Consider the following 15286-nt stretch of genomic DNA (forward strand, 5'->3'; position numbering starts at 1 on the left):
TTTGTTAAAATAAGATTTATGTCATAACTCAGTAAGAGATTAGGACATAAAACCAAACCTTGAAACCTTTAGTTTCAAAGTTTCAAGGAAAACTCTGAATCTTTTAAAATTTAAAACTTTTAGGGAAAGTTAAAGGGGATTGTTTAAGTAATCCAAAAGTTAATCTTTGCAACCGTGTTGTCAAAAGGGCATAAACTCGGTTCAAGATTCGAAAAATATATGCGTGAAACAGAAATAGCACACTTTTAGCCCAACTAATACATTTTTGTTTTAGAATTCTCATTTTTTAAAAATAAACCTTGAAGTGCAACACTTCTCTTTAGTAATGAGGGTTGGCATCTATCAGCTATTTCGAATTTTTTATAGATGGTGTTAAAAGACCAATCTTAAGCAAAATTTTCCAATGTACTGTACAGTACATTAGATTTTTCTTTCAAAGCTAAAGCTATCAGATAGATTTGAAACTTGGGAAATTTCTTACTCAAGTAAGTTGGCGATATAAGACAATGACTATGTTTCCAGGGTTTAATGACTTGACCTATCTAAATCGTTTTTTACATCAGAAAATGAAAAGTTTTCAGCAACAAATTATAGACATCAATAAACATACACATCAGACAACTTGATTGTTTTATAGTTACATTGGAGGTATTGATCAATCCTATTTATTTTACAATTATTGTTCAATTAATTTGGCAGTTAAACAGACTAAAAACTTTTTAACGGGGGTGGCTTAAAAATTTCCAGACTCTAGGACCAGCAAGTAGAAACTACACGATAAGCGTTAAGAATACGAAATAATGAAGTTTTACTTAAACCAGCTTTAAATTTTTGTAAAAATTATGAAAAAAAAATATTGTGTCCTTTCTTCTTGTTTTTGTTTCTTGACTCAGGAAGCGGTTCCTTGGCTTAGGAGCAGAGGCGGTACAAGGAGCTTGGGTGAGCAGTAAATTTGTTTAGCGAAGGGTGAGCAAAACAGAAAATAAAAATCAAAATTATTAAGGGCTCTATATCTTTTATAAAATTGAAAGGAGAGATAAAAAAAAGCACAAACAAAAATTTTACAGATAATTAAATGAACTTAAAGTTGAGAACCCTTGACTTTTATTTAAACTTTAGAATCAAAGAAACCATGTCTGTTGCAACGTCTTTTTCTGTGAAGAATTGAAGCTATCACACAAAAAGACGGCAACAGTATACAGACTTCTATTTTACTATTAATTAGTCAAATTTACTGCCCAGATCCTTACTTTCAAAACCTTCAAACTCCAGAAGACCTAGAAAAGAAAGAGGACGTCAATTAATGGGAGATAAAAGACCTGTAAAGAAATGACGAAAAACTAAAACGAAAGGAAAGAAAAAACAAAGAACAGGTCTAAAACTTAAAACTGACGCAAGATATAAGAATATGCTAAACCAGAATAGAGTTACAGGAAACGAAAAAGCATGTAAAACACACTTTGGTTGTGAAGGAAGAATTAATGAAAGTCACAAAATTGCTTAAAAATTATAAGGCACCGAGGTGATAATAGCGTTGTGAAAAGCACTGAACCCCTTCCCCCAAAGAGAGCGGATCCAGTCCGGTTAAGTCAATCACGTATCTATGATATTGCTTATTCTACCCACCAACTTTCATCAAATCTCACCACTCTTAAGCGTTTTCCGAGATTTCTGGTTTCCACCTCCAACTCCCCCAATGTCAACAGATCTGGTCAGCATTTGAAATAAGCGCTCTGAGACTACATGAGTTCCTTCTAAATATCAAATTTCATTAAGATCTGGTTACCTGTTTTTAAGTTAAAAATATCTCAATTTTCCTAATTTTTCGAAATTAACGACCCCCAGCTCCTCCAAAGAGAACGAATCCGTTCCAATTATGTCAATCACGTATCTATAACTTGTGCTTATTCTTCCCATCAATTTTATCTCTCCACTCTAAGCGTTTTCCAATATTTCTATTTCCTCCTCCCCCCCCCCTATGTCCAGGGATCCAATTCGAATTAAAAATGAAGCATCTGATACAAGCATCTTCTATACATCAAGTTTCATTAAAATCCAATCTCCTATTAATCAGATAAGAATGCCTCAATTTTCAAGTTTTCCAAGAATTCCGGTTTCCCCCTCCAAACAATCCTTCTAAATATCAAATTTCATTAAGATCTAATGTTAGATCCGTTCGTAAGTTACAAATACCTCATTTTTCCAAATTGCTATCCTCCCCCAACTTCACCAAGAGAACGGATCCGGTCCGGTTTTGTCAGTCACGTATCTTGGACTTGTGTTTATTCTTCCCTCCAAGTTTCATCCTGATCTCTGCGCTTTAAGCGTTTTTCAAGATTTTCGCCCCCCATCAAACTACACTGGATCTGGTCGGGATTTAAAGTAAGAGATCTGAGTTACGAGATCCTTCTAATGAAAGAGCAGATAATTATGCCAAAAAGGCAGCACAAAAGTTATTTCATAGACCTCCTACAGAACCATATCAAGGAGGCACCTCTATAAAGAGGTTCCTCTATAAAGAGGCGACACACGACAATGTTAAGCGATCTTCGGTTCCAGTGGTCGCAGAGGGATGGGAAGGGATGCATTTCGTAGCCCGAGCTCCAACTAAGAAACCTGCCAAATTTCATCCCCCTCCAACTTTTCCTTCATGGGGAAAATCTGGCCGAAAGTTTCGACCCGTCAACCCCCACCCCCCTTTAACGTTGTCCGATCAGGCTGAAATTGACAAGTTAAGGTCCCCTAGGGCCCAGGAGCTTATCCGCGAAATTTCAGCTCGATCCGATAACTCCTTCCCTGTTTTCCAGAAACCACGCATAGGCACTTGAATTTCATTTTCTTTTTTTTTCTCGACGTCTACAGGTCACAGCCGACATCGGATCTGGGTGTACGAGGACTCATTCGATGCGGAATTCTCCGAGTAATTTTCCTGGAAAGTTTCGTAGGAAAATCTTAACCCCCCGAAAGTTTCGACCCCCACACCCCACCCCCCTTTTAACGTTGTCCGATCGGGCTGAAATTCACAAGTTAAGGTCCCCTACGGCCCAGGAGCTTATCAACGAAATTTCAGCTCGATCCGATAACTCCTTTCTTGTTTTCCAGAAACCACGCATTAGCTACTTAATTAACGCATTTCTCTCCATAAGAGCCCATGTTAATTTGAAATTTTAAAAATTATTGAGAAATTTTATTTACACACATGCAAGTGATTAGCTCAGTCGGTAGAGCGTGGGACTTTTAATCCTCTGGTCAAGGGTTCAAGTCCCTGACGGGCGGTTTTTTTCACAACATCAAAATAAAAGTGTATAATTTTGATAACACCTGGACAGCTTATCAATTGAGAGATAACAGAATATTTGCTTCTTATGAGCAAAAGAAACATTTCGGTCATTCTATCTATTTTTTTTTCTATTTTATACAATGATTTAAAAGCGGGGGGGGGGGCGGCAGCCCCCCAAGTTCCTCTCCTAATTCCTGTACGAGGAGTATAGAAATTATTAAATTACATCCACCATGGATTGTAGAAAAACGTACAGAAATAATATGAAAAAAACTTCGTTTTCTTAGAGTTAAAGAGGCTGCGTCCCAAAGTCGAACCTTAAAACGTACAGGAATTAGAAGAGGCAGTTGGGGGGCTGCCGCCCCCCAAACCCCCAGCTTTTAAAGACTCTTTTGTACAGGTTTTTTTGTTTTTTTGCTAACCCCCCACTCTTGGCTTCGGAAAGGCCCTCTTTTAATTAACAAAAAATTGAAATGAATGAATAATGGAATAACTTCGAAAAATGTTAAACACAAGAGGACAGGAGAACCATTGCGCCGAAACTAGTAATTAGTAACAATGAAGTCCCCCCACAAAAAAAAAACCTGTACAAAAGTCTTTAAAAGCTGGGGGTTTGGGGGGCGGCAGCCCCCCAACTGCCTCTTCTAATTCCTGTACGTTTTAAGGTTCGACTTTGGGACGCAGCCTCTTTAACTCTTTAAGAAAACGAAGTTTTTTTCATATTATAAACAGATTAGAAAGATGGTTAGAAGCATTTACCAAAAACATTTTGAAGAAATGAGGGATGGTAGTAGTAATATAGCTCTTACCCAGAAAAAGAAACCTGGTTTTGATACGAAAAACTACAGTAGATTAAAAAGAAAACATGGTTGCTTAATGTTCCGTTTTCGGCATTAAGCTGATAATCCTCAGTGTGATGATTGTAGTGAGAAAAAAAGTATTTTCCATTATGATGTTGATTGTAAAGAATATGCAAATTTAAGAAAAGAAATGAGATGTTGTGTAAAGAGGAAAATTTAGGAGAGCTTTCAATGGGGCTTGCATTAGGAATTTTGATTGATGATGAATCTTTGAAGTATAGGATGATAAACTGGTTTATTAAGTTTATATGTGAAACTGGTAGGGAAAAAGATTTTATCTGATGATGATAATATTGTAAATGCTGTACTGACAGTGATGTAATAAGGATTGAGTGATGTAATTTGTATGTGGACTCTATCTGACTGAGTGTTTTACTAATGATCTAGGTATTTGATGATTGATGTAAAAAAAAACCCTGCTATAAAGGAAGATCTGTTTGTTCTTTTTAGTTTGAAGCTGAGCTGAAATGATAATTGCTATATTGAAAGTAGCTGCAGCTAATGGTGAAGTGCCAAAAAGAAAGAAAATTAGTCATATTGAAAGAAGTCTCAACTGACATTGCTGTCAAGAGGAGACTCAAATCTGTCATATTAGAGATCATGTCCATCTAAACATGAAATTTCATAAAGATCCGATCGCTCCTTCGTAAGTTAAAAATACATCATTTTTTCTAATTTTTCAGAACCAGTCTTCCCCCCACTCCCCCAAAGAGAGCAGATCTATTCCGGTTAGTCAATCACGTATCTAGGACTTGTGCTTATTTATCCCACCGAGTTTCCTTGGCAAGTCGTGGAAAGCTACCCGAAAGGAAACTATTTCACCCGAAAGAGAAAAATGAGAAATTAGAAGCTGAGGAATATTAAGAAGAACAATGCCTTTTTTGAAAAATCATTTAAATATTGAAAATAATCCCCCCCCCCCTATTCTGTGTTTGAAAATTATATTACAGTTTGAAAAAATCATAATAAACTGCCTTTAGATTATACCCAGTAATTGTGTTTAACTTAGTAATCTATAACTCAAATTAAAACATATAACCCAAATAAGGCGTTTTTTAAATGTCTTTTCCCGTTTCCTTCCGGAAGCTGCACAGCTACACTGGAATGACCTGGAACGAAATTTTAATCATTTGCACTTGTATTCATAATTTCAATACCACAAAAATTTACTATTAAAATTGATTCCTACGCCACCCCCTCCCCCAGAAAACAAGGACAAGGGTTGTAATCCCCCCCCGAGGATATATAAGGTTTTTATTGAAATCGAAAGTCCTGGTGCCTTTTTTAAGAGTCTATAGTGATTGTAGAGCCAATGATCCAAATACCCCCAACCCTTAGTGGGGCATAGAAGAGAACCCAGAGAAGTGTACCGTATTTATTAAATAAAAAAAACAGGTGTTTTTAACTGAAAGTAACGAGCGACATTAAAACTTAAAACGAACAAAAATTACTTCAAATATAAAAAAGGCTGTTCCTTCCTCAACGCCCCACTCTTTACGCTAAAGTTTGACACTTTCTCTCAACTCTAATTTTTAAAACAGTAAAAAACTTGATGTAAAAACTTTGGTGTCAAAATTCCGTTTTTTAGAGTTTCGGTTACTATTAAGCTGGGTCGCTCCTTACTACAGTTCGTTACCACGAACTGTTTCATAAGCACCAACTTTTGTGGAAAATATAGTGAAAAAATCAACGATGTTGTTTTTGTATTATATTGACCTTACAAGGCTTTCTTCTTCAAACAAGAGCTAAGAGCTCATATGGCACTTGTGACGAGGCGAGAAGAGCTAAGAGCCAAGAGATCATATGGTATGAGCTCTAACAAAATTCTATGAATCAATAGATTGATTTAAAAAGGAAAATAAGAGGCTTAATGCCGGTCAAGATTTAAAATAAGAGCTCTGAGTCACAAAGTCCTTCTAAATATCAAAATTCATTAAGATCCGATCACCCACTCGTAAGTTATAAATACCTAATTTTTGTTAATACCCTTCAGAATTACCCCCCCCTCAATTGAGCGGATCCGTTCCAATTATGTAAATCACGTATGCAAGACTTCTGCTTATTTTTCCAACCAAGTTTCATCCCAATCCCTCCAATCTAAGCGTTTTCCATCATTTTAGATATAGTTTCTAATAAGGTTCGAGTAGTATTTTGGGTTAGATTTTTAAAGTAACATACTAGAGCGTTTTCTCAAATAAGTTCGGAGACCGAGCAGGCAAAGCAAGACAATGCAAGGCAACAGGACAACAAAAAAAAAAAAATTTAAATTCCAAGTACTGACCTTTCTTTATTATAGCTTTCTTAGGCGAAATTGGTTGAGTGGAAACAATTTTCAAATCCGCTTAGTTGCTAAGAAAAAAAAAAAAAAAAACAAAAATCAGAAGCGCGAAGTCTTTTCCTGAAAAAGCCTCATTGAAATCATGGCTCAAATAAGATTTTTTTTTTGAAAAATTATTATTTTCTTTTTTGCTGTGGATAGCTTCGTTTTTTTTCCGTGTCCTTATTCTCCCGTATTGTCAAATAGAGACGGTTCAGAAACTTACATATTTGTACGATATTTTTACATATTATTTCTCCTTATTTGAGTTCCAGCAATTTCAATTTAAGAAATTCATTTATCGACAGCATGAGAAAATATAAGAAAACGTGGTAGTTTGCAGCCAGTTGAAAAGCAGAATAAATTTCAAAAGCAAAGGCAATTTTCACATTCAGCCGTGTCTTCAGTAAAGTTTTTCAGGCAAAGCTGGTGTCCTTTTTTAATTTTTCAGGGCAACTACAATGAAAAGGCCTTAACTAATTATGGTGTTTGAAATTGAAAAAGGAAAAATTATAAACTTGTATAAAGCTAATAGATTGGTATTATATGAATTTTTTTTAGGTAATTGGGGGACCACTGTAAGTTGATGGGTTGAAAGTTGAAATTTGGATTGAATCAAATTTTGAATGAGGGTATATTTGTTTCACGTCTACTGGGCTGCCCTTCTAAAGAGCCTTTTGTCAGGCACTTGACAAGATCAGAAGAGTATTATATTGTAATGTATACTGTAAATACTTAGTTCAGTAAAAAAAAAAAAAAAAAAAAAAAAAAAAAAAAAAAAAAAAAAAAAAAAGCAAGCAAGCAAGTTCTATGGACCTATCAAGATAGAGCGGTAGTAGGCCTTAAAAATTTCTGTCAAAGATTGAGCAAAACACTAAGTATCAGTCAAGAGCCCTGTTGCTATATCACGCATTGTTAACATTAAAGAGCTACAAAAAGAAAGTGGAACGAAACTTGAATTGGCTCTCACTCGTTTGTTACTAAAGAGAACCCGTCCATCAGCAATATGGACACCCCGCCAGAGATATTGAAACAACATGCACGATTCGTAAGGTGTTCAACTTATGGCGTGCTTACACCTCCCCCCCCCCACGGCAAAATAAAGTTTAACATTCTATTTTTCACTGATTTTATTTTCTTTGGCCAAATTGAATGGGAATTTGGCCAAAAATGACCAAATTGAATGGAACTACAATTAGTGTTACAAGGATTGTAGACAGGCAGATACACAGAAGAAATGTCTCTGCCGAAAGCACAGAACAATTTTAAAGAATTAACTTATTCATCTTCTGGATTGAAAGTATAAAACTTTATAGAAGAACGTCTCTTAAAGCACAAGAATATTTTAAAAGGGTTTCACTGTTTGCTTCACACTTATCCACAGAATAGAGAAGAAAGTAGAGATGAAAGAGCCATTTTTGAAGTTGATCGAAATTTATGAAGAAGATGTGGAAAACAACACCTTAAACGTTTGATGGCGGAAAGAAAAATTTGGCAAACATTTCTCTAACGGAACAAGGCACACCATGTCAATGCAACTGATTTTCTAAATATTTGTGGCAAAGCAATCTCTCCGAACATCCATATCTTACTTAATATTTTAATCACTACACCTGTATCGACCAGCACAACAGAGCGCTCCTTTTACACTTCGGAGAATCAAGACCAGTGCTTCCACTTTTTTTTTCTGAAAATCAGTAACGACTCCAAAAAAGTCGGGAGATTATCGGGAGGTTCTTTTTTAAGTCGGGGAAAAAATCAGGAGGTTTTAAACAGCTGTTTTGTCTCACATACCAGTTGTATTGGTGTTAAAAATGTCAGTAATAGAGAGACAGAACAAAGTAGAATCGAAAATATGTTTTAGAGTCTTAAGTCCGGTCTTCACCTCCCGGAACTTTCGGGATCTGGGCTTCCAGATTATTCTTTGACGTCTTCTTCTTATTGCATCTCGAATATGAACCGGTCCGAAAGTATATCAAAATCATCCGGAAAAAAGGGGCTTTTGAACTTCCAGATTTCCGGAATTTTGAAGTATCGCAGAAGAAATTCAAAAAAAAAATCTCGGAAAATCTGGGAACCCAGATTCCGGAAGGTGAAGACTTATTATTACTCCAAAATCAGCTATCAACAAGGAACAATGTTTCTTTCATACAAAACTTATGCAAACTAAATGGTTTTATTGAAAGTCATCTAAAACTACTTGTTCACATAATTAGAACTAGAATTACGAATACGAGTAACAGAACTCAGGCAGAATTTTCACTGTATCACACTGCAGCTAAAACTACTTGATCACATAAGTTGAACTAGAATTATGAATACGAATCACAGTCAGAATTTTCACTAGATCACACTGCAGCTAATCCTGATCGTCAACGGTATTGTTTGCTCTTTCTGGGGCCAGACGAGCTCGCGCTAAAGAAGCCGATTTCAAGATAGCAGCACTAGCATCAGTAGCGGTTGCAGAAGCAACTACGCCTTTCAGTAACTGCCTCATGCTCCCATCTACGACCAGAGACTGAGGTGTCACCTTAAGCCTACTCCTGCCAAGTTTAGTCTGAAGCGTTGAACTAATCGTAACTGTCGACAGGCAGTTACGTTTGTCTGTTTTGACGTCCTTCAAAGTACTAAACAGTCTCTCCGCTATTACGTTCGAAAACGGTAGAGCGTACTGGTACTCAACGACAAGCCTCAGGTTACCAAACTTTGGTTTGCCGTTAGAGTATTTCTGGGCAAATATAAGCTTCCAGTAGTCAGTTACTGAGAGCGAACTGGCATCTTCGCCATTTGGCTGTCTTACAGAGCTCTGCTCTCTCCACTCTCTGTCTATCAGACTTTTAGACCAGGAGGGTAAGCTATATTTCGCCAAAAATGATGCCAGGCTAGGAGGATTCAGATCCTGAGCCTGAACAGGGTCAAGTAGTTCTGAGAAGGCGAAAATATCCGAGTCGAACGAGAAGCGGTTTTTAATCTGGACCACCACTTCCTTATAAAATTTTCTCGCGGTAGAATAAACCTTGTCAACTTCGTCGGGATTGGCATTTCGTCCATCACCAGACGCAAGAAGGCCAGTCATTGCTGCTTCGGCATCTAAGCCGAGGTAGACCTTTCGCAGATCTACATAACTGGCTTCGTCTTCAACATCAATTTTCATGATGTCGGTACAGCTCCTTACTGCGCGAGCATTCATAAAATTTTTCAACAGAGTTTCCACCAACTAAATGAGTTCGATTTTCAGTCGGTAGAAAATAGGCACCTGGGACTGGAAAAGGGTATTGAAGTCGTTCAAAAGTCCCAGCGCGTAGTCCACGAACATCATGACGATCCTCATAAATAGATTTTTCAGGGCACTCAGAACTAACTCACTGCCGTGAGTCGGATCTTCATAATGGGCACTGGTAAAATACAAGGTTAGGGCATTCCAGTGCTCTAGAATTCGGTGGACACAGTTCTGTAGCGAAAGCCATCTTGTTTGACCTGGTGCCAATATCTTGTGGACCGCAGTCTCTGAAAACAATTGAAATTCCTTCAGGGCAGCTGTACGCTTGGCACTCATATTGAAATGATTGTACACATGGCGACACAGGTCTTCTAGAGTCTTCGTCAGTTTCTTGCAGGCGTATGAGGCGCACAGATGAATGGAATGACAACTGTACTTCACTATTAATACCCAAGGGTAGCTTCTTTGGATCAGAGTCGCCACTGAGCTGTTACAACCCATCATGGCGTTCGTGGTATCACTACAGAACCCGACCCAATTCCGTAAAGGCACTTCACTTACTCTTAAAAACTCCAAAGTTTCCTCCAGTTTGGAGAAAATGGAAACTGCTGATCCGTTTGAGCACTCCACAAAATCAATGACATCGATATCCGTTTCCATTTCGTTGTTACAAAAGGAAACACATACAGCGAGCTGTTTAACGGTTCCCACATCCGTCGTTTCGTCGATGACCCAAGAAAAAGGTCTCACCTTCATTTCTTCGACAACTTTTTGCTTGTAGTAAGGACCGAGTCCCTGACGAACAACATTCACGACTTTTTGTTTCCCGAGACGCACTTTATCAAGGACCGATTTTGGTGGCATCGCTTTCAGCAGGGGAATCAACTGGTCCGAAAGGGAAAATGGCAGTTTGTTGCTGACCAGGAATGAAGCAATTTTAGCTTCAGTCTCAAGCACAGACGGAAACTCGTCATGAACCATGTACACTGAAATAGCAGGAGGCATAGCTTTTGGGGTCACTGTGTTTTTAACATGCACAGAAGTACGGGCATGGGCAGTGAGATCTGTTTTACCCTTTTTGTAGGAAAGCTCAGCGTTGCACCACAAACAGATAGCAACTTCAGATCCGTGCTTCTTCGAAAGCCAGCCTTTAAATGTATCTTCCATCCCCCAGGATTTCACATACTTTTGCTCGTAACGTTTTCCACTGTTCTTTTTCTTTCGGGGCTTGGGGCTTGGTTCCACAATTATCAATTCCTCATCTGAGCCACTACTGCTAGGAACAATTTCGATTTTCTTTTCAATTTTCATTCTTTTTATATCCTGAGCTTCATTGGAGTCAGAATAATCTGCGTCCGACATTTCTCATGAGCCTGGAAAGTGTTGTTTGTTACTGGACATACTGCAACATGTATTTGTTTAGGCTCATGTGCACTTATAATATAAGTTTGTTTTCTCGGAAGACCAGTCATTGGTCAAATATTAAATAGTACAGATATTCAAGGAGTCTGGCGAAGACCGGATCTACAAGACGCAATTGTCTGGATCAAATATAAAATTTATGGAATCTCATCAAAACCTTTGGTTTTGTCATGTTATATTTTGAGAGAACCCTGCAAGTCAGGAGTGTTGATAGTGAGATTTATAGTCAGAATGCATTACAGCGGACACGTGCTGTACTTTTGTCATGTATATAAGTCTTATATACATGTTTTATATACATATAACGTGGGGTTGCCCACGTGCAGGGATGTATAATTGTCCAGTTCCAGTAAACTTGGTACTTACCCTAAAAAAAATCCTGTCACGTAAGGTAAGCCACGTCCTTATTGTACACAAATTATCCAGTGGAAATGAACTATCTGAGTTGACTGATCAGATCAGATGAAGTTATGAACTGAGAATCAAATCAAATCAACCCTTTTTCGAACACAACAATGGTCTCTCACGGGACAAGCTGCCGACTAGGTCATTAATTAGGGTCCACAGTTGACTTCCGCGAATCAAATTCGGCCGGCGGCTTTGAAATCCCCCTTTTACGGGCAACAAAGACATATTTTGCATTCTGCCAGACAATCAAGAAAGATCAGAAACTTCAAGTTGGACAGGGCTCAATTTAACAGAAATCGGGAGATTATCGGGAGGAAATTTCAGTCGGGAGATTTTCCAAAAAGTCGGGAGATCTCCCGATAGATCGGGAGGAGTGGAAGCACTGATCAAGACATACCTAAGAAACGTGACGTCTGAAAGTAGGCTAAATGGCTTTGCCAATCTCAATGTCCACAGGGAAATTCTAGTTGACACAGACAGTGTATATATCCATACTGACGAAGACTCAATTTTGTTTTGTAAGACAGCTAATATAGGAAGATTGTGTCAGAATAAAACGTAAAATCGTATTTAATCTGCTGGGTTTTATCAATCATTCTTATAGTCCCTACTCGAAACTAGCATCCAAAGAGCTAAAATAAACTTTAAGTAATGCCTTAAATTACCTTAAATAATTTTTTTTAAGAGCTTAAAAAAAAATCGGCTTATGTAATTTAAAATGCATTATGGTGCAAATATTAAATATTAGTGGAGAACACTTTCTTTTTGATTTTTTCAACTTTTATAATGACCACATTTATGGACAAGCAGGGCTTTACCGTATGCAAGGTGCAATACATTAAAACAGATTGGACTAATTGACAGTGTTTTCAGATCGACGCTGTTTTGAGGTAAAGAATTCTCTATACTTTTTTACTGATACTGACAAATGTCCTTAGAAATGGAGACACAACCTAGGTTTCCCGGTACCCACAGGTATATCTTGTGGAGACAGAAAAGTTATCTATTGCCAAGAGGGTCAGTTTCCAAAAATCAAAGACAGAGAGAACACACAAAAAAATCAGTTAGTCAGTCAATGATCGTGCAACACCCTGGTTTCATCTTTGGAGGTAAAGCTATAAAGAATATTGATTAATCCCATCTCCTCAAAAATATATTTTCACCATCCATTCACGCGGTAGATATTCTCGAATGGGTTTGTTCCTTCTGGGCAAGAAAGCATGGTGAAATTATACCTTCTATGGACACAATGCCATCCATCTCAATTATACTTCTCTGCAAATTTGACACAAAGCTTGTTCCCAAAAATGAATGCCCGTGTTCTGCAGAGCTCATAGAACGCTGTTTATACTCCTCCAAAGGATTAATAATACGGCTTGTAGAGATATAACAGGGTGTCAATGGATATTCTTCTGAGTACCCACCATTATTACTAGCTATATACTAGTATCACCGTTACGGTAGGTATAGAAACACCTCACAAGGGATAGTCAATTCCTATGTTAGACAGCCTGATTGCACTAAAGTCATTACTAAAAAAATACTACTGTTGCCAACAATCTATGAAAAGGGGTTGAGCCTTATATCTCGAATCGGCAAAAAAATTGTTATCAATTACAACAGCAGAAAGAACTTGTTTCCCAAAGAACAAGCTTATGAAAAATGCTGTTGCACTTATGCTATAAATAATTAACGCTTAATGCTAAAACGTCTTTTGTTCTAGAGTTACTTTCGATTTACAATCAACTCAAAATCTATTATAAACAAATTTTCATGAGTTTTAGAGACCGAAAGCGTTAAGTACAGGTCTCCCCCACAGTCAAAAGTATAACGTCTTTTCAACAATCGACGATTTAAAAGGCGTTTTATATATTTTTTTTGCTAATCTTCAACATTTTGTAAAATGTCATAAAATATATGCCATATTTCCACGACCTTACTGCATAGTTCTTTTGAAGGACGATACAAATTCTTCTTCAATAATTTTATTAGGTTCTTAAAAGTTTCCTCAAGGCTTCTCATACAAGCCTAGATACTCATGAAAACGCCCAAAGGTTTTTTGGGGTTAGGATGCTCATCCATAGACCAGAAGCTATCATCAACGCAAAAGTACTGTATACACTGTTATTTGATTTAAAAATTCAATGCATGAAAACGATGCATTTTCGCGAAAGAAAAGACACAATTTTAGAGATCAGAGCGGGCATAAGTCGAATCCTCCAAGTTAACAATCTTAAACCAAACAGACTAAATTTAGTGAAGAAATCCAGCACAAAAAGAAACGGAAAAGGCCATTAATATGAGTTGTGCAACCCTCATTTAACTCCCCAAAACAATTAGTAGCAGTGCCTCTTCAATGAATACGCAATATATTTTCAGTTGAAATTATTCTTTACCCGATGGTCAATATATTTGAAAGAATGAATTATTTTAGTCATTTTATGATTATTATTACTTCGCCATTAGTAAGCATATAGATACAGTAAACCCTGGCATTGGGGTTTTTGGACAAGCAAGATCCCCTTTCCTACTTTTATCAGGTTCACTCTATATATAAAAAAGTCTTAGCTACATTTTTTAAGTTTAGCATTAATCCGCAAATATAAAATGGCAGGTCCAAAATAGGTCTGTCGAAACTGTTTTTGAAACATAACCACAATATCACTTTTCCTTCATGGCATCCCCTTCTTAAAAGGGGATGCTTAAAGTTGAAAGTATACAATAGTTGTTCGTGTATAGTAAGTGCTCTTCATAAATTGTTTTGATAAACATAGTTATGTATTTATTTTAATTTTCTCTATCTTGTACTTCGTCCCTATGAACTATCCCTAGCTCTAAGAACAACAAGCAGTTTGCAAGAATACAAAGAAACAATATTTTATTGATTAAATTTATATTAAAATATAAATAAAAAAATGTTGTTGTATGTTGAGTCAGGGAGAGGTTCTTTGGCAGGAGCAGAGGCCACATAATTGCACAGCTTCAATGAGCAGTAAATTCGTTAGGTTAAGGATGAGCAAAAAATTGAAGCAAAATTAATTAAAAATTTTTTTAGGGTTCTATTTTTTTAGTAAAATATAAAAAGGGGAGCAAAAAAAAATATACGCGAATTTTACTGAGATTCTATTTAACTTGAGATTTAGAACCCTTGTTTTTTTTTATTTAAACTTTAAAATTATAAGAAACCAGTTCTGCTGCACTGTCTTTTTATGTAAAAATAAGCGTCTATACACAAAAGGACGAATGCAACAGAGAACAGGCTTATACAGAGAGTTCCGAAATTTACTGCCCAGCTACTTCATTATCTAGAAAAGAAAAGAAAAGTCAATCATTTGCAGACAATAGACAATATGTTTTTCCGAACTAAAAAATTTATAGAAGGATAAATTTTGAAGACTGGCTAAATACATTACAAGAGCGAAAACCTCAAGATGGTTGCGATGTCTGGTCAAGACCTTTATTCTTCACATGTAATTATGCTTGCTATTAACAAATCCTTTTTTACTTTCCTGGAACATTTTGTGATATAGGAAAAGCACAGATACAAATGTGTTCCTTAAAACTGAATTAGTCAATACAAGATACATGCTAAATGTGAAAATGAGCACTACCTAAGGAGGGGCGGGGGTAGCATGGATTAGTTTTCGGCGGAAAAGAAATTTTCTGGGCAAAAACTTTCATGGGTAGATAAGGTGTGATTTAAAAATTTACATTTTCTAAGAACCCCACGGAGATAAAACCATCGAATAAGTGATGAAGAACTAATATATTATACAATA

At 36.9% G+C, this 15286-nt stretch overlaps 2 long non-coding RNA genes across 2 annotated transcripts in view; both read right to left on the reverse strand.

The window, feature by feature from the left end:
* Positions 1–791: 791 nt before the first annotated feature.
* Positions 792–6530, reverse strand: LOC136038193 (uncharacterized). Its single transcript, XR_010620149.1, has 2 exons — positions 6422–6530; positions 792–1277 (listed from the first exon to the last, which is right to left on the reverse strand). It is a non-coding gene; the product is annotated as an uncharacterized LOC136038193 (long non-coding RNA).
* A 7838-nt stretch (positions 6531–14368) lies between these two features.
* The window catches only part of LOC136038192 (uncharacterized), a 28179-nt gene continuing 27261 nt past the window's right edge, over positions 14369–15286 (reverse strand). The window contains exon 3 of the long non-coding RNA XR_010620148.1: positions 14369–14812. This is a non-coding gene — a long non-coding RNA (uncharacterized LOC136038192). The remainder of the gene's footprint in view (positions 14813–15286) is intronic.

Source organism: Artemia franciscana, chromosome 17 (genome assembly GCF_032884065.1).
Source record: "Artemia franciscana chromosome 17, ASM3288406v1, whole genome shotgun sequence".
Classification (NCBI taxonomy): domain Eukaryota; kingdom Metazoa; phylum Arthropoda; class Branchiopoda; order Anostraca; family Artemiidae; genus Artemia; species Artemia franciscana.